This window comes from Elaeis guineensis, chromosome 2 (genome assembly GCF_000442705.2).
Source record: "Elaeis guineensis isolate ETL-2024a chromosome 2, EG11, whole genome shotgun sequence".
In the NCBI taxonomy this organism is placed as follows: Eukaryota; Viridiplantae; Streptophyta; class Magnoliopsida; order Arecales; family Arecaceae; genus Elaeis; species Elaeis guineensis.
In genome coordinates, this window is record NC_025994.2 from 62,964,463 (window position 1) to 62,990,532 (window position 26,070).

The following is a 26,070-nucleotide window of genomic DNA, read 5'->3' on the forward strand; positions in this document are numbered from 1 at the left end:
CTGATTGAGAATAATATTTCCATGCTAACATTGGTCAAAGTATGATGGTTGAAAGAGTTTGCCATGAAAGATCTAGGAGAGCTTCCTACATTCTTGATATAAAGGTCTATAGAGATAGATCTAAGAGAATGATAGAACTCTCACAGCATATATACATAGAGGAGGTGCTGAAGAGGTTCAGCATGAAAAATTCCAAGAGGGGTCTTTTGCCCCTTAGACATAGCATTCATCTCTCCAAGAAGATGTGCCCTAATACACCTGAGGAGATCCAGTGCATGAGCAAGATCCCTTATGCTTGGGCAATAAGGAGCCTCGTGTATGCCATATTATGTACACATCCTGATATAGCACTTACCATGAGTGTCATAAGTAGATATTAGGTGAATCCAGGTAAAGAATACTAGATTGCTATTAAAAATATCTTAAGTACTTAAGAAGGACTAAAGATTTGATGTTGGTCTTTGGTGGAGGATCGGAGCTGAAAGTTGAGGGATATACCGATTCAGACTTTATGACTGATGTCGATGATAAAAAGTCTATATCGGGGTATATCTTCTTGTGTAATAATGATGTGGTTAGGTGAAAGAGTTTCAAGCAGTCGATCATTGCATATTCGACTATGGAAGCTAAGTGCATCATCGTACTGAAGCTGCTAAGGAAGTCTTTTGGTTCAAAAAGTTTATTACGGAGCTGGGTGTGATGTCATCAGATGTCATTGCACTGCACCGTGATAATAACGGTGCCATAGCCCTCGCTAAGGAGCCAAGGTCTCACCAAAAGTCCAAGCACATAGAGCGGCGGTTTTACATCATACGTGAATATCTTGAGAAAAAATTCATCGAGGTACAGAAAGTAGATTCTGCATTGAATATGGCAGATCCGTTGATCAAGCCTCTCAACCAGCAGAAGATCGAAGCTCACTTTGAGAAAATAGATCTTAGGTATACGGCCAATTAGCTTTAGATCAAGTGAGAGTTTGTTGGATTTGTACCCTATAAGCCAATTATTGGCTGACACATTATGTAATTTCAGAGCCTAAATTTGTACTTATAATCTTTTTATTATCAATAAAAAAAATTTTATTTCAATCATATTTGTATCCATAATTTTTTCTAAAAATTAACAAAGATGATTTTTGTATATTCTTAAAGAGTTAAGAATTTGAGACATACATTAATTAGTGGTTAATTTCTAAATACTCTCGATCAATAGATCATCATGAAGGATAGTGATTAATTCATTTGAGATTGATGCACGATTCACCTCTCTTATGCACAGATGAGTCTCAGATCTATGGTGTAGAGACACTAGGATGAAGATGTAGGTGGTTGTTAGAGAACAACTTGCACTGAGCGTGACCAACATGAGAACCATATGGATGTCTACTTACTCATCGTGATTTTTTCAATGCTGTAGTGGTATGAGTGGTTCTTTGACCTGTAGTGCTATTGGCTATTCGCAGCGAGGCTACTGAATTTGACTGCATATTCTCTTAGTTCCTAGCCATTCAAATCCTTGTTGTATATATTGGCTTCAGTAGATTCGGTTCACTGTTTGAAGTAAGATGTACCTAGATGAAATCTATCGATCTTAGTAGAAAAAGAGAAGTCCTATATGATTTGCGAGACTGAGTTTAAAAAGTTTTTGACCAAAACAAGTGTAAATACTGAAAAAGAGTTTCCACAAGATTTACAAATGAACTCGAGTCAAGTCGATCTTATATATACTGACGATGGGATCTGACGAGTTCTCTATGACCTTCGTCAAATTGAAACTCACAATAGAAGGACTGAATCATATGATAACTGCACCAAGAGGTTCGTACTTTTATTCTACTGAGTTGCCACTACATACTGCTAGATGTCACTGATGGATTGTGAGACTCATCAGCATCATCTTGATGATCGATGGTCCTCAAAGGGTAGAATTAGAAATGTTCCAATCTATCGAAAAGAGTTTCGATAATATTATAATGGAGATCACAATATATCTCACTACCAGATAGAATGGAACCTATAGAGTCACACATTAAGGGATTTAATCTCGAATTTGTCAATTGGGTTTATGAAGTTCCAATTGGGTTAGGATTTATTGAAATCCTATTAAGTTTATAAGAACCATGCTAGCACATGGTTAAACCTAATTCTTCTTGAGACTTCGATTTGATCAAGTCCATAACTTTGAACCTAACCTAAATCCATTTGGGTTTAATTGGACTCTTAATTATGAACCCAAGAGAATTTGATTAAGTCAATTAGTTGGCATAATTATCTTAACATGATCTCTTCTTTATCTCTTAATTATCTCTAAGTGTGCATGTAGAATAGATGGAAGATTGGGTGGCGCCTTCCTTCTCTTTTGGCAAGAATTGGGTGCCAAATCCTTAAGGGACTCGCCCCCTCTCATATGGCATGGCGTGGAGGAGAGAGAGGTGGGGCTACGCTCTATTCTTATTTGGATAGAAACCCTATTATGGGGCACCAACTCTACCTGATATGTATTAGATAGGCACCTCTTATACATGCTTTAAGGGGCTGATCATATACCATTTATATCTGATTTTAATTGGAATAAATCAGATTAAAAAGGTAGAGGATTCTTATGAGATAATGATCTACCTTTTTAAGATAATTGGATTCTTTTTTTGTGTCAGAGTAGTGCCTATATAAAGGGTATGTCTGTAGGTTTCCTAGCTAATAGAGTTTTTGGTGAAATAAACTCCTCTCTTTTTCTTTTCCATGCCTCCTCTCCTCCCTCTCTTTTCTTCCACGCCCAAGAGTTGGGCGTCCTCTTTCCACATGCTGAGAGGTGATGCTACTTTATCTTCAAGAGTGAAGATCGAGGAGAAGAAGAAGAAGGCTACTGATCAAGGAGTTGATCCAACAGTCCAGATCAAGATATTGATCAAAGTGATCAAGATTAAGATTCTTCTTGAGAAGAAGAGTCTTCTGCGATGAGAGATCAGTTCGAGATTGATCTCAATGAAAATTCTTAGAGACTGGATATGTGTGCGGCTCGAGCATCTACGAATCCATGATCATCAAAAGTAGTGAATATCTATCCGCACCAAGATAATGAGATCTAATCTCATATTTATTTTTAAATTTTAGATTGTATATATGTGTTTTCTCCTGGACTTGGGTAGGATTAGATTTCATCTTTTGCATGCAGGGTTAAAGGGTTTAATCTATTTTATTTTTGCTGTATTTTTTTTTTAAAAGTTTTGAAATCTACACATGCTGCCTACCCAATTTTTTAACAGCCTAGAGCGAGATGGAGTTCCAGGTGGAGGTGGATTGAATACTAGATGAGAAACTCGAAAGAACGAGAGGTAACATCACAGAGTGAAGTTCTTATTGCCACAGGAGACTTTTTCGAGCAGATCTTTGGTCAGAGTGGACACAGCCCATGACGGAGATGAGATCAAGTGGTCTGGCTCGACTCTCATGTTTGTCCATTTATGAGACAGCAGGCATGCCCCAGGGTGTGGGGGTGAGATGGATCACAGGCTCTTAGAGACAGATGGAGATCAAATATCGAGTCGAGATGAAGATTGCTAAGATTTGATGCTTTAAGATTCGATCCATACTGAGCCCACAATGAGATCCAAGATGACAAACGGAGTCCAAAAACAATCCAAACGGAGTCTAGATGGTGAAGATATGTACGAAAAAAGTCTAAAATAAGTGGCACGGCCCATGAGGTGGTAGAGGCTAGTGGCGGTGCAGTCGGGCCCAGCGGACGCTCATGCGTGTGTAGCCCAGTGCGCGGGCGGGCCCAGCATGTGTGCAGGAGCACGTGTTAGCCTGTTCAGCATGCATGCGGGTGCCCAGGCCCAGTGCCCTGTCACAGTCCACCATAGACTGCAGGGTGTAGGGTGGTCCATGGAGGCCACGTGGACCGATCACATGATCTACGTGCAGTCCAACGGCATTTGTGCACAATCTGATGGTTCAGATCGTGTGCGATCACGATCGGATGGCTAAAACTCAATCCAGACATGATCAGACTTGATCTGAGGCTGTAGTGTGTGATCGAGAGGCTCTGGTGTGAGCCGATCATGATCGAACGACCACAGATGGTTTTAGGATTGATTTAGACTTGGTATTCCAGTGTAACATTATTTTGGAGATTATGGAGCCTATATAGCTCCAATTGACGAGCCATTTATTGCGTTGGATAGTTGGTCATGTCCTGAAGGTGTAGAAAGACTTCAAAAAAGATTTTAGAGAGATTTTATGAGGATTTTAGGATTTTTTGTTGAGAGACTCTTGTACAAGGATTGAGTGATGAGTTCCTGTTGTATTGTTGTATTTTATTCTCTCATAGTGAAGCTTGCACGCCCTATGGAGGTAGGCTTGAGACCGATCCAAATATTTGTATTGTATTTTTTTATTTTATTTTTTTTCTCTTCCTGCTACAATGCATGATACCGGATCCTGCACAATAGCTCTTATGCGAAATAGAACTTGGATATTAGTCCCACATACTTCCCACATGAACGTGGCCGGGTGCAAATGGGTCTACAAGCTAAAATAGCAATCTGATGGTTCCATCGAATGGCATAAGGCACATCTTATTGTCAAAAGGTATCGATAACAACCTGGTATAGATTTCACATAGACTTTCAGCCCTATTGTTAAGATTACTATAGTACGCTTGTTGTTAGCACTTGCTATCTCCTCTGGATGGATTACTCAACAACTAGATGTGTCGAATGCTTTTTTGCATGGTCACTTGGATGAGATCGTTTTCATGGAACAACCTTCGGGTTTCATACATCCATAGTTTTCATATTACATATGTCAACTCAAACGGTCTCTATATGGGTTGCGACAAGGACCAAGAGCATGGTTTCAATACCTCAGCTCTCATCTTCTTTAGTTGGGCTTTGTTGGATCCAAGACAAACACATCCTTATTTTTTAGAGTGCATGGTTCATTTGCTATCTACCCTTTAATTTATGTAAATGATATAATAATCACTGGCAATGATGTATCTGGTATAGCCTCCCTTGACCAAGCCTTAAAAGATGAGTTTGCTATCAAAGATCTCGACCAGGCCAATTTCTTCTTGGGTATCGAGATATCTTCTCACCAAGATGGCTATATTCTCACATAGAAAAAATATATTTTGGATTGTTACAGAAGGCTTGCATGCATGATGCGCGCCCCATCTTGATGCCATTGGCCATTGATGTTGATTTTGGTAGCTCCTCTCCTCTCTTCAAGGATCCTACTTCATATAGGACTATTGTTGGTGCCCTCCAATATGTTACTATAACTGACCAGATCTTGCATTTACTATAAATTGCCTTTGTCAACACATGCATGCTCCCATTGAACTAAACTAGATGGCAGCAAGACGTACTCTTCGTTACTTGAAGGGTACCATAACACATGGCTTACTCTAGCACCGACAATTGGCTCTTGAGTTGCATATATTTATTGATGCCGACTAGGCAGGTTGTAGCTTGGGTCGGCTATCTACTAATGGGGATGCAATATTTCTTGATAGAAATCTGATCTCTTGGTGCACCAAGAAACAACCCATTGTCGCCCGATCTAGCATGGAGGCAGCATATAGAGCTGTAGCCAATGCCACTACCGAGCTTATGTGGTTGCAATTTCTTCTTGGTAAACTTAGAATTTCACTTCCGATACCTCTAACTATTCGATGTGACAATGTAAGAGCCACTTAGCTGCCAATCCTGTGTTTCATGCCAGTACTAAACACATTTAAATATAGTATCACTTTGTGTGGGAACAAGTTGATACCAAGTGTCTTCAAGTGTCCTTCATCTCCACTAAGGACTAGCTCGCCAACATCTTCACCAAGCCGCTAAGTTGGTAGCAGTTTACTCTTCTCTGAGGTAAGCTACAAGTGATCGAACCTTTTTTGTGCTTGAAGGAGAGTACTAAAGGAAGCAACCACGGTGACGTGCATGAAACATGCAAGCATACAGTACACAAACACAGCACACCATCAACCCCCCTTCGACCAGGTCATCTGGATCTTGCGTACAGTCTTCAACTGAACACCCACCATGATCGAGTCACCCTCTTGACCTCCGTCTATTGAGCTAAGCTCCAAGGAGGACTTGCAACTGCTTCTCTCTCTTATCTTTGTTAGCCATCCCACCATCTATGGGTCATATTGTAACCTATGCTGACTATCTCATTGCTTGTGGGTACTGTTGTACCAATACTATCTATATAAGAGAGATCATATCCTCGATGGTGTACACAAGCTTCAAATCATTCTTGAGTGTACTTGTTCATATATATGCATATAATAATGAACATTTAAATTATATTATTGCTATTGGTTTATATCATAAATGTTTTGATCATAAATTTTTTTATCATCTTGATTATGTTTTCATGGTGTGCATTTTTTAAATGATTCTTTAGGATTTTCTATAATTGCATTATAAAATTTATGTATGCATTTTTTATAGAAAAAATTATTCTTATTTGTTTCTTATCTATTTCTATTTCTTGCAATGCATAATTAAATGGTTTTCTTCTAAATATTACTTTTTTGCTAATGACTAATTTTATGGCCAACTATATTTGTGGAGATGAATATAGTTGGAAATTTCATCTAAAGTTATGTTGGAAGAAATTATATCTAGACGAGCTCTTCCAAAATCAATTTTTGAAATTGAGGTATGAGATAAAGTATATCTAAGGCCATTTATCGACATTGTGCTAACACAAAGGAAGAGACTTATCTTTGGTGACTAGGATCTAGGGATGATTTAGTAGAGATCAAATTGAGTCTGAAGAAATTGATGCCGAATTTATGATTAGAAAGTTGAAGAATATATTCAATTTCGAAATTGAAGATTTTAACTATAAAGATGAAGAATATTTTAAGTATTTGTATAAAAGATTTCATAATACCTATAATGATCTTGATGTTGAATATAGGTAGCTATAATGGGACCATCATTTATCAATCAAGAGACATAAAAAATTGATGGTTGACATTAATGAACTTCAAAAGAAAGTAAATAAATATTGAAAAATGTTTTGTCCTGACTTAAAATCATTTGTAGGTGAAAGCAGTTCGTAGTAGGGTTTGATCATCTTTCTTATATTTTGATCTTTAAACTATGTAAGAAAAAAGAGACTCATCTTTTTCTTACATTTGTAGCTCTAATCTTCTTAAAATTAATGAATCCTTCATACTATTACAGCTTTTTGCATGGAAAAAAGCATTCTAACTTCAATAGTTTTATCAATATATGTTGTGATAGACTTCGCTTTTACTAATACTTTTTTTCTAAATTATATACCTTTAGTTGTATTAAGCTTCTTACTCATTAATCCTTTTTTAAAAAAAAAAAAAAGATAATTCTACCTTCATGTTTGATTTTTTTAATCTATATCTTCATATTTTTATAAAAATAATTGGCATTTCAATTGTTTATCCTTCCATTCCTTTTTTACATATATTTTTTTTCTCATGATAGATGAAATAGATCCAATAGAGGCATGTCGATAGAATAGGATGAGAAGAACAAATATTATTATTCAACAAAAAGATATAAAATCAACGAGAATAAATGATTGCTTGGACAATAATATTAGAAATATGAAGTTCTACATGCACATATGTATCCCATGGTTGGCAGTAAAAGATACCTGGACAGTCATGCATGAAAATATGTTTCGATCCTAAATCAAACCAAATAAGTTTTTATTCTGATGAACACAAACAATATACATGGTTCGTTGATTCAATAATTTTCGAAGATGATTCCAAACATACTGGATGGAAGAGATGTTACATATAATATCTAGTGGTTGAAAAAGATTCTAAGCCGGTAATAGATGAAGATATTTTTTTTATATATTGAAAACTATACAGTATAAAAGCTTTACTTTCTTTTAATTTTTATATTGATGGTATTTGTTATATTGAAATTTCTTATTACTTAAACACTAGCATGACAAGTTGAAGAATCCATTATAATTTCTGCTGACCAACTACTTCATTATCAGCCAAAAAAAAGGTGCATTATGCTCTCAAAATTGAAGTAAGCCATTTTGTGATATCTATTTTGATGTTTTCCTTTTTTTTATTATGCTTTTTTTGGGTTTTCCAAATTTCTTTGAATGTAGGAAAATTAACAAGTCTCTAAATTTATGATCATCTGAACATCTATGCCAAGTTTATGGAGCTTTATTCTAGTATAAATAATGTATATGAAATTCATGTAATATGGTTAATCCTATATTTACTTTGTGCTATCAGGAGAGAAGTGTAGATCTTCCCCTACTATAGTAAACCCCTTTTTTTTGGATATTTTATTGGATTATGGTGGAGAAAAAAGTACTTCAAAATTTTGAGAAAATATAAAGCATGCAACTTTGTTTTTGCATTTACATCCATAGGAGCAAAGATTGACAATAAAGTTAATAAGAAATTGGGCTGTACATGTCTTGGATCGATCATTAGAATCATCATTGGATGGATTCACTTCTTCCAATTGATAAGAGAAGCCTAAATTTGCTTAGTCATGCACGTGCGTACACACACATATATGATACTGAAAATGAAAATAGCTGGCAACCGAATGAAACCTTTCAATTCGAATGATGATCCTTCAAATATAGATTAGAAAATTATAGGTCTGATAAGAATATTTGATCATAAAAACTAAATTATTAAAACTTTTAGAATAGTTAGAGATTACTTCAAATAATTAGAGTTTTTAGCCATATAGTTGAAATTATTGTGTAAACGTCGAGGAGATGGCCTATAACATAATATTCTTTCATGTTTGGAATAGCTAATTTGATTATTGGTGACTTGGGTCATGTTGATCGACATTGCAATATCATTGTTAAGCAAAAAGTAGAAGATCTGACATGTATCAGTGACTTACATCCTAATTTTATAACTATGCATTATCCAATTCTATTTTCGTATAGTGAAGATGATTTTAGAATTGACATTAGATATAAAAATAATTTATATAAACATCAGATGAATAGCCAGTATGTTATTATGAGAAAATTTTATGTTTATAGACTGCAACAAAGAATAAATGATAGAAAAATAATAATAAAAAGAGAAAGATTATTCCAGTAATATATAGTCGATATTTTTTTATGCATCGAAGAGAAAAGACTTGGTTACATCAAAAGAAATTAGAAGGATTTTAGATCCAAAATTTATAATGGAATTAAAGATGCAGTTGTAAAAATGATGCTGATGGTAATGCTATTAGAAAAAGAATCATATTATCTTTAAGTTTCTCCAAAAATCTAAGGTATATAATCTAAGGCCAAGATGCAATGGCTATTTGCAAATAGTATGAGCATCCTAGTCAGTTTGTTTACATTTATCTGTAATACTCAATGGCTGGACATTCAATATGCTTTAAATTTGATTCTTAGATAGCATCCTGAAGATAGACATAATATTATTAGTAGGGTTTTTAAAAGAAAGTTAAGGAGCTAATTTCAGATATCACAAAATGATAGCATTTTAAAAAAATTGTTATAAGTATCTTTAGTTGTATTATGATTGAATGCTAAAGATTAGTTTATTTTCATGGTTTTGCCTAATATCCTAATAGATTATGATTTTTTTATCATCCATAGCTTTATATGTAATAAAATTTTAAAAATATAGTTTATCTCATATTCATATTTTGCTTTAGTTAGATGCAGACCATGCATATCAAACATCGACTGACATAAATTTTATAATTTGCACAAAGATATCTGATAAAAATAAAGATTTAGTGGGATACAAAATAGTTGCAAAATTTATGATTTGTAGATCATGGGGAGTGTACAATCCCAACTCACCATGTATGTTAAAAGGCTGCTATTCAAAATATTTTTCTAACAAACTTCAAGTGGAAACAACAATCGATGAAAATGATTTCACTATTTATAGAAAAAGAGATAACGGAACAAATGTAGTTAAAGATGGAGTTAAACTTGATAATGGATTTATTGTTCTCCCTAATCTATATTTAATTATATGTTATCAAGCACATATTAATGTTGAATGGTACAATAAATCTAGAATAATATTTATTTAGTTATGTTAACAAAGGTGTTGATAGAATAAGAACAATGATAATGGAAAATGTCTTCATCAATGATAATACTAAAGAAAAATAATATGAATAATTTGATGAAATTAAAATCTATTTTGATTATAGATATTTGTTGGTGGATGGTATTGTATAGAGATTATTCCAATTTGATATTCTTTTGAGAGAATCTACGGCTAAACACCTTTCAATATATTTTCATATATGAATAAATTATATACTACAAAAATCAAACCTTATCATCCATTGATTTTACTAGAAAAGATGTAAAAAAAATGATGTTCATAGAATGGTTGTAGAAAAATTAAATATGTGAAGATGCTTGGGAGTTAACATATGCTAAATTTTTTGTGAAATGGATAAAAAATCCTAAAGATAAAATTTGGACAAGAAGAAAGCAAAAAAGGTGAATCGACAAAATTATTTATATTCATCCCTACTTGGGTGACCTATATTATTTAAGGATGCTATTGAATATGATCAAATGATCAAGAAATTTTGATGAGATTACAATTGTAAATGGTATTGTACATCCAATATTTTAGTCTATCTACAATATTCTTAGACTATTAGGTGATGATAAAAAATAGCATGAAGTATTAGAAAAACCTTCTTCTTGGGTGACATCATCTAAATTGAGAAAACTTTTTGTTATCTTAATTATTTGCTATAAGGCAATCAACCTAATAGATTATTGAAAATGCATTAAAAATATTCATTGATAATATCATCCATAAATTATAAGATGTTTTGGAACTATCTAATTTACAAATCCTTGGATTACAACTGAAAATTATATTTTCTTTTGATTATAATCTTGTAATGCTTGATAAAATTATAGCTGAAAAAATAAATAACAAAGTTAGATTATGATATCCATGATCTACAGTGAGAACTTTCAATATTATTTAAGTCCTTATGACCTGTTCAGATATCTATCTTCAGTGTTAGCCATTAAGAGACATTCTGTAAGGTAATTTATCATTAATTATTATTTATTAATTTTTTTATCTGATAGGTTCAAGCAACTAGCCAATCTCTTGATCCAACCTTTTTTTTGTCCTTTGTAGTTTAAGTAAAGACTATCCAGCCTTTGAAGGATAGGAGTCTTTTATATTTGTCGTAAATTTTACATCTTCTTCAGTAAATTTTGATCAAAGTCCCACTGTGATGCATGGGTTACTTGCTGGTGATGCAATTGATAGAAAACAGGATAGGCAGCATGTGTAGATTTTAAAATTTTGAAAACATACAGCGAAAAATAAATCGGGTTGAACCCTTTAACCCCATATGCAAGATATCAGATCTAAACCTACCCAAGCTCAGAAGAAAGCACATATAATTAATCTAGAATTTAAGAAAAATATGAGATCATATCTCATTACCTTTGCACGGATAGAAATTCACCGCTTCAGATGATCTCAGATTCATAGAAGATGGAGCCGCACACGTGTCCGATCTTTACGGGTATCTATCGAAATCAATTTCGAACTTTTCTTCTCATAGAAGATTCTTCTTCTCAAGAAGAATCTTGACCTTGAGGACTTTGATCAATTCTTTTGATCTTAACTGAGAAATCAACTCCTTGATCTACAGCCTTCTTCTTCTTCTCCTCGATTCTTGATCTCTAAGTCACCAGAACTCCTTCTAGGCATGTGGAAGAGAGAACACCCAACCTTTGGGTGTGGAAAGGAAGAGTATGAGAGAGAGAAGAGGCATAGAGATAGAGAGAGGGAAGATTTTCTTGATGAAAAATCAATACTAAGAAATCCTAGAGACCTTCCTTTAAATAGACATAAGTCCTGACACATAGTAGGAACCCTATCATCTTAAAAAGATAGATCCTTATCTCATAAGAATCCTCTACCTTTTAAACATAATTTATGTCAAATAAAATTAGATATAAAAGATAATTAATCAGTCTTTTTAAGCATGTACAATAGTCATCTATGGAATACATATCAGGTGGTTGGGATGCCAACTCTTGGTGCCCCACAAAGGGATCTCCAGCCATAAGAGATGGGGCATGAACCCCACCCTCTCTCCTTCACGTCATGACACATAAGAGGGGGTGGGCCCCTCTAAGATACGGTGCTCAATAATTTTCAAAAAAAAAGTATGCCACCCATTCTTCCATCTATTCCACATGCATACTTAGAGATAATTAGGAGATATGAAAGAGATAATGTTAGGATAATTATGTCAACTAATTGACTTAATTAAATCCTCTTGAACTTATAATTAACATGATCAATTTAGGTTAGGTTAGGTTCAAGGCTATGGACTTGATCAAATCAAAATTTGAGAAGAATTAGGTTTAACCATGTGCTAGCATGATTCTCATAAATCTAATAGAGTTTCAAATAAACCTTAACCTAATTGAAACTTCATAAGCTCAATTGGCAAATTTGAGATTAAATCTCTTAATGTGTGACTGCATAAGTTCTATTATATCTGGTAGTGAGATATATTGTGATCTCTATCACAATATCATCGAAACTCTTTTCGATGGATTGAAATATTTCTAATTCTATCTTTCGAGGACCATCGATCATTAAGATGACACCCGATGAGTCTCACAATCTACTAGTGACACCTAGCAGTATGTAGTGGGGATCCAGTAGAATAAAAAAATAAATCTCTAAGTGTAGTTATCGTATGATTTAGTCCTTCTATCATGAGTTTTGACTTGACGGAGGTCATGGAGAACTCGTCAAACCCCATCGTCAGTCTTATGTAAGATTGACTCGACTCGAGTTCATTTGTGAATCTCATAAAAACTCTTTTTCAGTATTCATATTTGCTTTGGTCAAAGACTTTTTGAACTCAATCTCGCAAATCACATAGGACTTCTCCTTTTCTATCAAGGTCGATAAATTCTATCTAGGTGCATCCTATTCCAAACAGCGAATCTGAACCTACTGAAGCCAACATACACAGCAAGGACCCAAATAACTAGGACCAAGAGAATGTGCAGTCAAACTCAGTAGCCTCGCTATGAATAGCCAATATCACCGTAGGTCAAAGGACCACTCATATCACTGCAGCATTGAGAAGACCATTGACGAGTGAGCAGACATTCATGTAGTTCTCGTGCTCAGTGCAAGTTGTTCTCTAACAACTACTTGCACCTTCATCCCAGTGTCTCTACACTGCAGATCCAAGACTCATCTGACCATAAGAGAGGTGAACTGTACACCGATCTCAAATAGATTTATCACTGTCCTCCGTGATGATCCTTTGATCGAAAGTATTTAGAAATTAACCACTAATTAATGTATGTCTCAAATTATTAACTCTTTAAGAATATACAAAAATCATCTTTATTAATTGCTAGGACAAATCCTGGACACATAAGCATGATTGGAAAGAAAAAATCCTTTATTTATAATGAAAGTATTACAAGTATAAATTTAGGTCCTGAAAATACATAATGTGTCAGCCAACAATTAGCTTTTAGGGCACAAATCCAACAAACTCCCACTTGACCTAAAGTCAATTGGCCATATACCTTAGACCCATCTTCTCAAGATGAGCTTCGATCTTCTGTTGGCTGAGAGACTTGGTTAGCGGGTCCACTATATTTAGCGCGGAGTCAACTCTCTGCACCTCGATGAACTTCTTCTTGAGGTATTCATGTATGATATAAAATCGTCGCTCTATGTGTTTGGACTTCTGATGAGACTTGGACTTCTTAGCAAGGGCTATGGCACAGTTGTTGTCACAGTGTAATGCAATGGTATCTGATGGCATCACATCCAGCTCTGCAACGAACTTCTTGAACCAAAAGACTTCTTTAGCAGCTTCAGAGGTGGCAATGTACTTGACTTCCATGGTTGAATTTGCAATGATTGGCTGCTTGAAACTCTTCTAGCTAATCGTACCATCATTACACAAGAAAATACACCCCGATGTAGACTTTCTATCATCGACATTAGTCATAAAGTCTGAAACGGTGAATCCCTCAACTTTCAGCTCTGATCCTTCATCAAAGATCAACATTAAATCTTAGTCCTTCTCAAGTACTTAAAGATATTTTTAACAGCAATTCAGTGTTCTTCACCTGAATTTATCTGATATCTGCTCATGACACTCACAGCAAGTGCTATATCAGGATGTGTATATAACATGACATACATGAAGCTCTCTATTATCGAAGCATAAGAGATCTTGCTCATGCACTGGATCTCCTCAGGTGTGTCTGGACCCATCTTCTTGGAAAGATGAATGCCATGTCTAAGGGGCAAAAGATCCCTCTTGGAGTTTTTCATGCTGAATCTCTTCAGCACCTCCTCTATGTACATATGCTGTAAGAGTCCTATCATTCTCCTAGATCTATCTCTATAGACTTTTATACCAAGAATGTAGGAAGCTTCTCCAAGATCTTTCATGACAAACTCTTTCGATAACCATATTTTGATCAATGTCAGCATGAGAATATCATTTCCAATCAGGAGGATGTCATCCACATACAATACGAAAAATGTGACAGTGCTCCATTGATCTTTTTATACACACATGACTCCTCCTCATTTTTGATGAAATCAAACTTTTGATCACATCATTGAAGCGAGTGTTCCAACTTCGAGATGCTTGCTTGAGTCCATATATGGACCTTTGTAGCTTGCAGACCTTGTGATCACTATCACTGGATATGAAACCCAGAGGCTGCTCTATATAGATATCTTCCTCAAGATATCCATTTAGGAAAGCAGTTTTCACATCCATCTGCCAAATTTCATAATCATGAAATGCTACTATAGCAAGCAGAGTACGGATGAATTTCAGCATGGCTACGGGAGAAAAGATTTTATGATAGTCGATGTCTTCACGTTGACTATAATCTTTCACAACTAGCCTTACATTATAGGTCTCTACTTTACCATCCGATCCAATCTTCCTTTTGTAAATTCATTTACATCCAATAAGTGCAATACTTTCAGGTGGATCTACTAAGGATCAAACCTGGTTGGAATGTATGGAGTCAATTTCTGACTTCATTGCTTTCATCCATTTCTCAGAGTCTACATCTAATATTGCCTCATTATAGATTTTGAGATCATTCCTAATGTCCCTATCTCCTACAAGGAACATTTCTTCTAAATTCTCTGTAAGAATACCTAAGTATCTTTCAGTAGGACGGAAGATCCTACTTGACCTATGAGGTGGAGGAGGTATCACATCTACTGGCTCGTTACTGGGTTCAGGTTTCAGACTCGATGCTCTTCAGAGACTTTTTCTTCGAGCTCAATCTTCCTCCCACTGCTTCCATCTTGGATAAACTCTTTTTTCAGAAATACGGCATGATGGCTCACAATGACATTGTGATCCTCAGGAATATAGAAGTAGTATCCCATGATTTTCTTAGGATACTCTATAAAACGAGTCTTAAAGGACCTAGCCTCTAACTTGTCTACCTGCTGTCTCTTGATATGGGCCGGACATCTCCAAATCTTGAGGTACCCAAGAGTTGATTTCTTACCATGCCATAACTTATATGGTGTGGTAGAAACGAATTTAGAAGAAACCCGATTCAAGAGATGAATCACAGACAGCAAAGCATCTCTCCAAAGAAAGTTAGAAAGATCTATGAAGCTAATCATGGACCGAACCATATCGAATAGGGTTCGATTCCTCCTCTCGGATATCTCATTGAGTTGAGATGTCCCTAAAGGTGTCCATTGTGAGACTATGCCATTTTTCTTGAGATAGGTCTGAAATTTCTCACTAAGATATTCCCCTCCTCGATCTGATCGAAGAACCTTTATGAATTTTTTGGTCTATTTTTTTTCATGTCTGAATTCTATGAACTTTTCAAAGGCTTCAGACTTTCGATGCATCAGATACACAAAATCATACCGTAAATAATCATCGATAAAGATTATAAAGTAGATATAGTCACCTCTGACTTTTACATCAAATGGACCACACATGTCAGTGTATACCAGGGCTAATATCTCAGTGGCCCTTTCTCCTTGTCCCACAAAAGGTAGCTTGATCATTTTTTTTTGAAGACATGATTCACAGACTGGATAAAACTCGAAAGTCAATGGTTCAAGAAGACCATCTTTCTCCAGTTTGTTGAGTATGTCCTCTCCAATATGGCCTAGTCTAAGGTGCCATAGATACTTTTAGCTAATTCTATCTCTAGATCTCTTAGACCCTATGGCATTCATAATTTGCTCATTAATATTTACACTTGCATCGATATGTAAATGGTAAAGACCGTCAATCAAGAAAGCACGTACCACAAGTTTATTTTCAAAATAAATAGAACACATGTCTTTATTGAAATAGAAATTGTAATTATCCTGTGCTAGCACAGAGATAGAAATTAAATTTTTACTGACTACAGATACAAAGTAACAGTCTTTCAAAAATAAACTAAATCCTAACAGTAGTCGCAGAGGATAGGTTCCAATGGTCACAGCAGCAACCCTTGCTCCATTGCTAACTTGGAGAGTGATCTCACCTTTCCTCAATCTCCTAACTTCTTCAAGATCCTGCATTAAAGTGTACAAATGAGTACTTGAACCAGAATCAAGAATCCAACTAGAAGAAGAGAAAATCATTAGGTTAGTTCCTATAACAAGCAACTCAGATGTACCTTCAGAAAGTCCATCCTTCTTCCTGTTCTTGACAGTTGCCAGGTAGGCCGACAGTTTCTTCTCCAGTGGCTTTCGACATTACAATGAAAATATTTTTCTTTATCGTCAGCCTTCTTCAGAATCTGTTTTTTGGGCTTGGCCTCGTTCTTTTGTTTCTTTACGGGCTTTTTTTCTTCTTGAAAGAAGACTTTTTTTGGAGAAAGCCCACTCTACAGTCAGAACTGTGCCTCTTGAACTTTTCAAGGTGCCTTCTGCAGTCACCAGCATATTCAATAACTCTGGCAAAGTAGCATCAATCTTATTCATATAGTAGTTCATAATGAACTGTCTATATGAGTCAGAAAGAGACTGGAAGATGAGATCCACCTGCAGTTCCTTATCTATGTTCATACCGAGCTTCTGAAGCTCCTTTATGTCCTTGATCATTGTCAAACAATGATCACTAACGGCCTGCCTATCACCATCTTTGCTCTGAAAAGTCTTCGAGAGACTTCAAAATGAGCTATGCGACTCTGTTCACCATACAACTCTTGCAGGTGAACTAGCATTTCTTTGACAGTCCTCATGTCTTCTGCTGTTCCTGAAGATCATTGGACATGGATGCTAAGATGTAGCACTTTGCTTTGTTATCTTCGTCCATCCACTTCTCAAGTGTGCTTGTTGATCAGCGAATGGGCGAGCAGATAACTCAAGCACTTCCTGATCGAGGACATGGGTGAGCTTTTCAAAATTGAAAATGATTCTCAAATTTCAGAGCCTGTCTTTGTAATTGGTACCAGTCAATCTATTTGTATCGAAGATTCGGGCTAAAGGATTTGAACTCGACATGGTTATCTGCAGAGAAAACAGTTTCTAATTAGATTTTATACTTATAATATTATTTATTTTAGAGATTTTAAAAATAAATAAAAAACTCTCACTATTTTTTCGAATCTTCCACACTCCTCAGGTGGAGAAATAAAAATCTATACGCGATCGATTTTAAGTAGGTACTGCGGTCTCATTAATCTATACACATCTCACCTAATAGTTATTGATGAGTACAGACCGATGAGTGAACAATACTTTATCCATTGCTTCACGAAGCAAGATGCAGCGGGCTAGGTCTCTAAGTCCTATGGCCTCACCTAACAGTTATTGGCATATTTTTTAGTTAAGTCAAACCTATCGTTCACCAGCGGGTGCAAAGCCATCATTGAAACCCTCACCTAATAGTTATTGGGCCCAGCCCTATCTCTACCTCGAGACATCACATGTCAATAGAGTGGTTGTACTTTTTCGATGCAACCAAACCACTGTAACCAGCCGAGAATGATCAACGTCAGAAAGGCACCCGCACCTCTACAACGATGGAAGACCTTTAGACTTAATATTTAATGAGGTGATTTGGGTTTAGATCTCTTCTAAATCAGCAGATCTGACATCCGACTGATTAAATTAGATTAGCACATCAATATGTCTAACCAGCCTAGCTGGCATGGGTGAACTCGAATCAACAAGTAACCTAATAAGAAACTAAATCTCCCAATATGGCCAAGTAAGTTAAAATGCATGGGGGTCCTCTTGTTGCTTTTTTAAGATACCAATCAAAATTGATCAAGTCAGACAATAGAATCAATTAAATAACCACTATCTAAATACTTGCCTTAGACACAAAATTGGTCGATTAGAATCGATTAGATTAACCTATTGAAACGGACTTGAGCCACTGAGCCAAATTTTGATCTTGAGTCAATCAACTCACATCAAAATGTGAATCGATGTGACCAACTACAATTAAAGTTGACTTTGAACCCCTTTAATCTAATCCCAATCATCCATCGATTAGGTTCAATCAACTGCTTAAAATCGAAAAATAGATTTTTAATATGATCTAATCAATTAGACCCTAATTGTAGTTTGATCACTTAGATCTAATTTATTCAATCCATACCCACATGCAACAATATAATTTTAGATCTAAAAATGATTTTAGATTATATTTCATTGTATGCTATTAATGGCTTATGATCTTGAAACTATTTCAGATCTAAACCTAGTTTCATATATCGAATATATGTAGTTTCAGATCTAAATTAAATATACATCACAAATACATTAATTTCAGATCTAAAATTAAATTTATATATATCAAATATGTATAAAATCAGATCTAAAGTAATAATTAAAATATTTTGAAAGTATCTTTTTAAAAATTGATTCATATCAAATTAGGACAACCTTTACAATATAGGGAGTAAACCATATATCAGGACAACCTTATACCAGTTTGATGTGAATTTTTAATCATTCTAATTTTAGATCTAAATCAAAAATAAACATATCATAAATATTAATTTTCAGATCGAAAAGATTTGATTTAATTATTTCAAAAATAATTTTCAAAATCAATCAATCTCGTGCTAGGATAATCTTTGCAGTATAAGGGGTAAACCTTATACCAAGATAACCTTATATTAGCACAAAATTAATTTTAAATAATTAAAACTTTTAGATCTAACCTAAAAATCAGATCATATATGTTTTCAAAAAATCTAGCTCTGATATCACTAATAGAAAATAGGGTAGGCAGCATGTGTAGATTTTAAAATTTTGAAAACATACAGCGAAAAATAAATTGGATTAAACCCTTTAACCCTACATGCAAGATACCAGATCTAAACTTACCCAAACTAGAAGAAAGTATATTTAATTAATCTAAAATTTAAAAAAAATATGAGATTATATCTCATTACCTTTGCATGGGTAGAAATTCACCATTTCAGATGATCTCAGATTCGTAGAAGATGGAGCCACATACGTATCCGGCCTCTACGGGTATCCACCGGGATCAATCTCGAACTTTTCTTCTCGTAGAAAATTCTTCTTCTCAAGAAGAACCTTGGTCTTGAGGACTCTGATAAACTCTTTTGATCTTAACTGAGAGATTAACTCCTTGATCTGCAGCCTTCTTCTTCTTTTCTTCGATTCTTGATCTCTAAGTCACCAGAACTCCTTCTAGACATATGGAAAAGAGAACATCCAACCTTTGAGCATGGAAAGGAAGAATATGAGAGAGAGAGGAGGCATGGAGATGGAGAGAGGAAAGATTTTTTTGATAAAAAATCAATACTAAGAAATCCTAGAGACCTTCCTTTAAATAGACATCAGCCCTGACACATATTAGGAACCCTATCATCTTAAAAAGGTAGATCTTTATCTCATAAGAATCCTCTACCTTTTAAATATGATTTATATCAAATAAAATCAATATAAAAGGTAATTAATCAGCCCTTTTAAGCTTGTACAATAGCCATCCATGGAATACATGTCAGGTGGTTAGGACGCCAACTCTTGGCACCCTACAAAGGGGTCTCCAGCCATAAGAGATGGGGCATGGACCCCACCCTCTCTCCTTCATGCCATGACACATAAGAGGAGGTGGGCCCCTCTAGGATATGATGCTCAATAATTTTAAAAAAAAAAATTATGCCACTCATTCTTTCATCTATTCTACATGCATACTTAGAGATAATTAGGATATATGAAAAAGATAATTAGGATAATTATGTCAACTAATTGACTTAATTAATCTTCTTGGACTTATAATTAAGAGCCCAATTAAATTCAAATGAATTTAGGTTAGGTTCAAGGCTATGAACTTGATCAAATCAAAGTCTCGAGAAGAATTAGGTTTAACTATGTGCTAGCATGATTTTCATAAATCTAATAGAATTTCAAATAAATCTTAACCCAATTGAAACTTCATAAGCTCAATTGGCAAATTCGATATTAAATCCCTTAATGTATGACCCCACAGATTCCATTCTATCTGGTAGTGAGATATATTGTGATCTTTATTACAATATCATCGAAACTCTTTTCAATGGATTGAAATATTTTCAATTCTATCCTTTGAAGATCATCGATCATCAAGATGATGTTCGATAAGTCTCACAATCCACCAGTGACACCTAGCAGTATGTAGTGGCGACCCAGTAGAATGAAAAAATAAATTCTTAGGTACAGTTATCGTATGATTTAGTCCTTCTATCGTGAGTCTCGACTTGACGGAGGTCATGGAGAACTCGTCAAACTCCATCGTCAGTCTTATGTAGATTGGCTCGACTCGAGTTCATTTGTGAATCCCATGAAATTTTTTTTCAGTATTTATACTTGTTTTAGTCAAAGACTTTTTGAACTCAATCTCGCAAATCACATAGGACTTCTTCTTTTCTATCAAGGTCGATAAATTTCATCTAGGTGCATCCTACTCCAAACAGTGAACCTGAACCTACTGAAGCCAACATACACAGTAAAGATCTGAATGGCTAGGGATCAAGAGAATGTGCAGTCTAACTCAGTAGCCTCACTGCGAATAGCTAATATCACCGTAGGTCAAAAGATCACTCATACCACTGCAGCATCGAGAAGATCACTGATAAGTTAGTAGACATCCATGTGGTTCTCGTGTTGATCATGCTCAGTGTAAGTTATTATCTAACAACCACCTGCACCTTCACCCCAGTGTTTCTACATTGCAGACCCAAGATTTATCTGCCCACAAAAGAGGTGAACCATGCACCAATCTCAAATGGATTGATCACTGTCCTCCGTAATGATCCCTTGATCGGGAGCATTTAGAAATTAACCACTAATTAATGTACGTCTTAAATTCTTAACTCTTTAAGAATATATAAAAATTATTTTTGTTAATTTATAGAATAAATCATGGACACATAAGCATATTGAAAAGAAAAAACCCTTTATTTATAATGAAAGTATTACAAGTACAAATTTAAGCTCTGAAAATACATAATGTGTCAGCCAATAATGGGCTTCTAAGGCACAAATCCAACAGCAATTTGATATAATATTGTTAGGATTGTGGTGTGATAACTAGAGTCTTCTCTATCTAAACAAAATGTATTATAATAGATTATCTATATTATTATATTATACATAGAATATTTTTATATAGATGGATTATGCTTCTCTTAAAAGAAGGGATAACCACTCTTCTCAACTCCAAAATTAATAATGGAGCATCCAAATTTATATCCAAACTATTGGTCATGATCTATATAAAAAAAAAGCCTAGAAATCAAATATCATATATTTTGATAGTCTATAATCTATGCATCATAAGGATACAAAAGTGAACAATTTTCTTTATACTACTATGCTAAAATATTTAAAATAAAAATCTATCTTATTGATCATGATCTACATGCATGATTAAATATGCATACATTCAAAATAAATAAATGTCAATGCTTATATTATAGCAAAATATAGTTTTCTATTTTTAACCAATCATTTTTACATCACGTAATGCATAGGTTAGAAATCATATAAACATATGATTTTTTTATTTATATCATCTATTTTCTTTTTCATTTATTTATACCGAATAAAAAAAAAATTATTTTCATTCATCCTTTCATGTTTTACCAAATATATGAAAGGATGGATAAAAAATCCATCCATCTTCTCTTTATTTATCCTTTCTCTTTCATCTATCCTTTCTTAAATCCATCTTTTGTACCTAATAGAGGGTTAATGAAGATGGATAAAGAAGAAGACACCACATTATACTAGAGAAAGATGAATCAAATAAGAAGTTGAATGGGGAAGTTGCAGCATGTTGGAGGAATACCCATGCTCAATATCATAGAGGGTGTCACGATTCTCTAGGAAAGCACAAGAGAAATAAGGTGGTAATTTCCTAAGTCTTTGATTATGATTCCTTTTCTTTCCTTTTATTTTAAAAAAAATAATGATGTACTTGTAGATCCTATTTAGATGGTTGTAGATGTTAAGTAATGCTCGATGGGTACTTTTAATCTAGACAAGAGACCAAATGGCAGGGAAATTAAGTAAATGGGTACTTTCAATCTAGACAAGAGACCAAATGGCAGATGTAATCTATCAATAACTAATGCTCGATGGATATTTTAAATCTAGATAAGAGACCAGATGGTAGGGAATAAAAGTTGGATTGAACTTCATTTTTGCTCGAATTATTATACGATAAAAACAAGGACAGAAAAGAGGAATAGCTGATAGGCTACGGTAAAAAAGCACTAATGAACAATTAGATTGAACTCTATTTTTGCTTGAATTAGCTAAATCACCTCTCTAAAAGCAATAATGTAACGAAGAATCACTATGCTCCCTCACCTTTCTCCTTAGTTGTGTTTTCAAAAGTTCTCTAACATCGAATATTATATTCACTAATCAGTATGTTGGGACATCCAAATAGGCCCACTGGGGCTAACCTAATCAAAGTTCATGATTTGCATTAATAAGTTGGTTTTGATCAATATAAGATAGCACCATTATTTTCTTTTTATCCAATCTGTATGCAAACCATGTTCTAACAACGACAGATGCAAGAGAGAAAATGTGGGTCCATTGACCCCATAAAAAAAGTTGATCCATATATTTATGTACTAAACTAGTAGTAGGAAAAGCTACAGGAAAAGTCAAAATTAACCCCACAATATATAAAAAAAAAATCAAAATTGACCCCCTAATTTTATGAATTGACTCTATATCTTATATAAAATTTTAAAAAAATAAAAAATAAAAAAATCACAATAAAAAAATAATTATGATCTATAATTTTTTTTAATAACTCATATATCCTATTCTCTTTTTCTCTCTTCTTCTCTCACATCACTTTAATATATATATCTCTCTCTCCTTCTTTCTCTTTCTTTATTAATTATTTTTTTATTTATTTTTTAGTACCCCACTCCAACTCCATCCATCCATCTCTAATATTTAAACTCCATATTAATTTATTTTTTATATCCTAAAAAATCACATCAATTTATTTTTTATTATAAAAATATTTAAGATATTGTATATTATTATTATTTTTTTTAAAAAATAATATTTTATTATTATTATTTTCTTTCTTCACACTCTTTCACTTTTTTTTATTATATTGATCCCACGAGATAAAATTTTTAGATCCGCTGCTATATTCTAACGTTACATCCACCCAATTTAGCTTCACTAATGTGAAGCACGTATATATTAAGTAGAAGATTATAACAAGCAATAGTTTTCCACGCACTCCATGGTATACGTTAAATATCTTTTTTTTTTTTTTTTCAAAACCCATATATTTCCCACCCACCATGCGTCCCTACACCCCCCAACCCTTCCCGGCGCATCATAGCCAAGACCAGGCCACGATTAATCAGTGGACTTCCTCAGCTTTATTAACTAAACTAACCTCCACATGGAAACGTGGCAAGCGATCACCCACACCACACCCAAAAGCTGGCTACAGGACATCACCTTCCAGCCAATAGAATCCACCCACGCGTCCAACTCGAGATTAAGTGAGCGGTTATGAATGACTCAAGGATTAAAAGCAGCAGCGGAGTCGCTGGGAAAAAAATTCGGCTTTTTTCGGGGATTCCTTCCCAGTCCCGACAGCGGGAGAAAGAGAGGATCAAAAGAGGAGTTCTTTTACTCAGTATCCGACAGCGAGAGAAAGTTTTTTAGAGAGAGAATGAGAGGGATTGACTGATTGCCGGCCAAAGGAAAGGGAAAAAGAGAAAAAGAGAAGAAAAAAGCGGGGACTGGTACATCCCTGGCAGTTTCAGGTAAAAAATTCGGATTCGGATATGTTTTCCTCCTCTCCCTCGCTTTTTCGATATAATTTGACCTTCATTTAGCTCAGATCTGTGCTTTGGCTTCACCTTCCTCTTCTTGGCGTCCTCCATTTCTCCTTTTCGTGGAATTCTTCCACCATTGGAGTTTGTTTGGATAGTGTGGGATCTTTTGGTAATGTGAGCTTTTTGTTTGTTTTTTTGGGTTCGTTTGATTCAAAATCCACTGTGGTTTCTCCTCCCTTTGTCTTCTACGAAGTCTACCTGCGACTCAAGTCTTGGTAATAGGGTTTGGAATTGTAATTTCTTGATGCATTTTGGCGTAATCCTTAGATTTGTCATGGATTTATCGTTCTCATGCTTTAGATGCAAGTTTTGTGAAGTGTGATAGATGTTTAAGGCTCAAAATTGGATCTTTTGGGCTGAAAATTGATGGCGGGACATGCACCATTCCTGTCACCTTCATCCAGAGTAAGAAGCCTCTTTGGAACTCTTGATCTGTTTTCAAAATGTATGCTTGCCCAAGTTGGAAATTGTTGTATGGCGTGTGGAGTTTTGCACGGAAACTTCAGCTTGTGGCTCTAGCTGTGCACCAATGGTGTTTTTTTTTTCTTTTTCTTGTTTCTGTGTTTTATCTGGACATATTGTTTAGTGACGGTTGAAAATGCAATCTGATGCATTTATTGTCCGTTTACTTGATATTTTATTAGTATGCTTTGCGTATGCTGTAATACTTTAATAACTACTTGGTGGTTTTGACCGTGGATCTATCGCCTCACATGTTCTCGTCTAGTCACCTCTTGGTTGTTTTGTTCTCGGTTTCTGAGAAGTCTTCGAAGGACCCATGCAAATTCGGGCTTTCTAAAACATTGTGATGGCAATTTATAAATTCAAGTTGCTTGCAAGCAACCTGTATAATTATTTTATTTCTGATTTCTTACACGTTCCTTTAGGTATTATAAATATGAATTAGCAGGTGTTGCTTATAGTCATTACTTTATTGTAGGTGTGCTTAAGCTTCCATCTTTGAATAACTCTACTTTGGTTGTTATACTCAGAAAAGCTTCATAGCTAGAATAAATCAGTAGTATCAAATCATAATGCTTCTGATAATACCACATTAAAGAATACCTGAAACTAGAGGGGATTGAAATAAGAAAAGGGAGAGATTTGCTAGTGCAAGTTTCCTCCAACTTACCTTATCCTTTTATAGCTTAACCACCATACATATGCTTCTCTTGTAAGAGAGTAAACTCTTTGCCAATGCAAAAGCAATTACATGATATTGTTCTTTTCCATGTTTGGATAAATATGTCGGGTATGACAGAATGGGTAACTTTTGCTCCTCTAAGCCTTAGTGGCCCTGCACATGAATCCTTGATGGACTTACCATTTTGGCTGTGGCCATAGAATCATGAGAATCAGACCTACCTTAGCAGTGAAGGTGTAGTGTCAAAATCTTAAAAGCTGAAACATGTAAAGCTCATGATATATTATCATCTATATATGATCAATAGGTATGAAATGCAATGTAGAAGAAAGGACTGCATCAATTTGGAGTATTTCTTATTGAGGTCATATATAATATAAGTTTGGTTTGCTTGAAATAAGGTCAGATTTGCAATTATGCTAGAATTACTATTGATGAGAGCTACACCTTGTGCATGGTTATGTTGGTCGATAATTTGCACGTGCAGATAAACATTGAGTACAGTGCATGGACTTATAAGATTATTTACAATTATGACTCTGTTATCTACATGGCACA

At 34.8% G+C, this 26,070-nt stretch overlaps 1 protein-coding gene across 2 annotated transcripts in view; it reads left to right on the forward strand.

Annotated features, from left to right (window-relative positions):
• Positions 1–24,128: 24,128 nt before the first annotated feature.
• Positions 24,129–26,070, forward strand: part of LOC105034310 (protein IQ-DOMAIN 5) — a 29,963-nt gene continuing 28,021 nt past the window's right edge. Inside the window, exon 1 of one of the 2 annotated variants that reach the window (XM_073251790.1) lies at positions 24,129–24,296. The gene's annotated coding sequence lies outside the window, so the exon portion shown is untranslated. Of the gene's footprint in view, positions 24,297–24,351; positions 24,774–26,070 lie in introns of those variants that run through there. The other variant, XM_073251791.1, reaches the window with a different exon arrangement.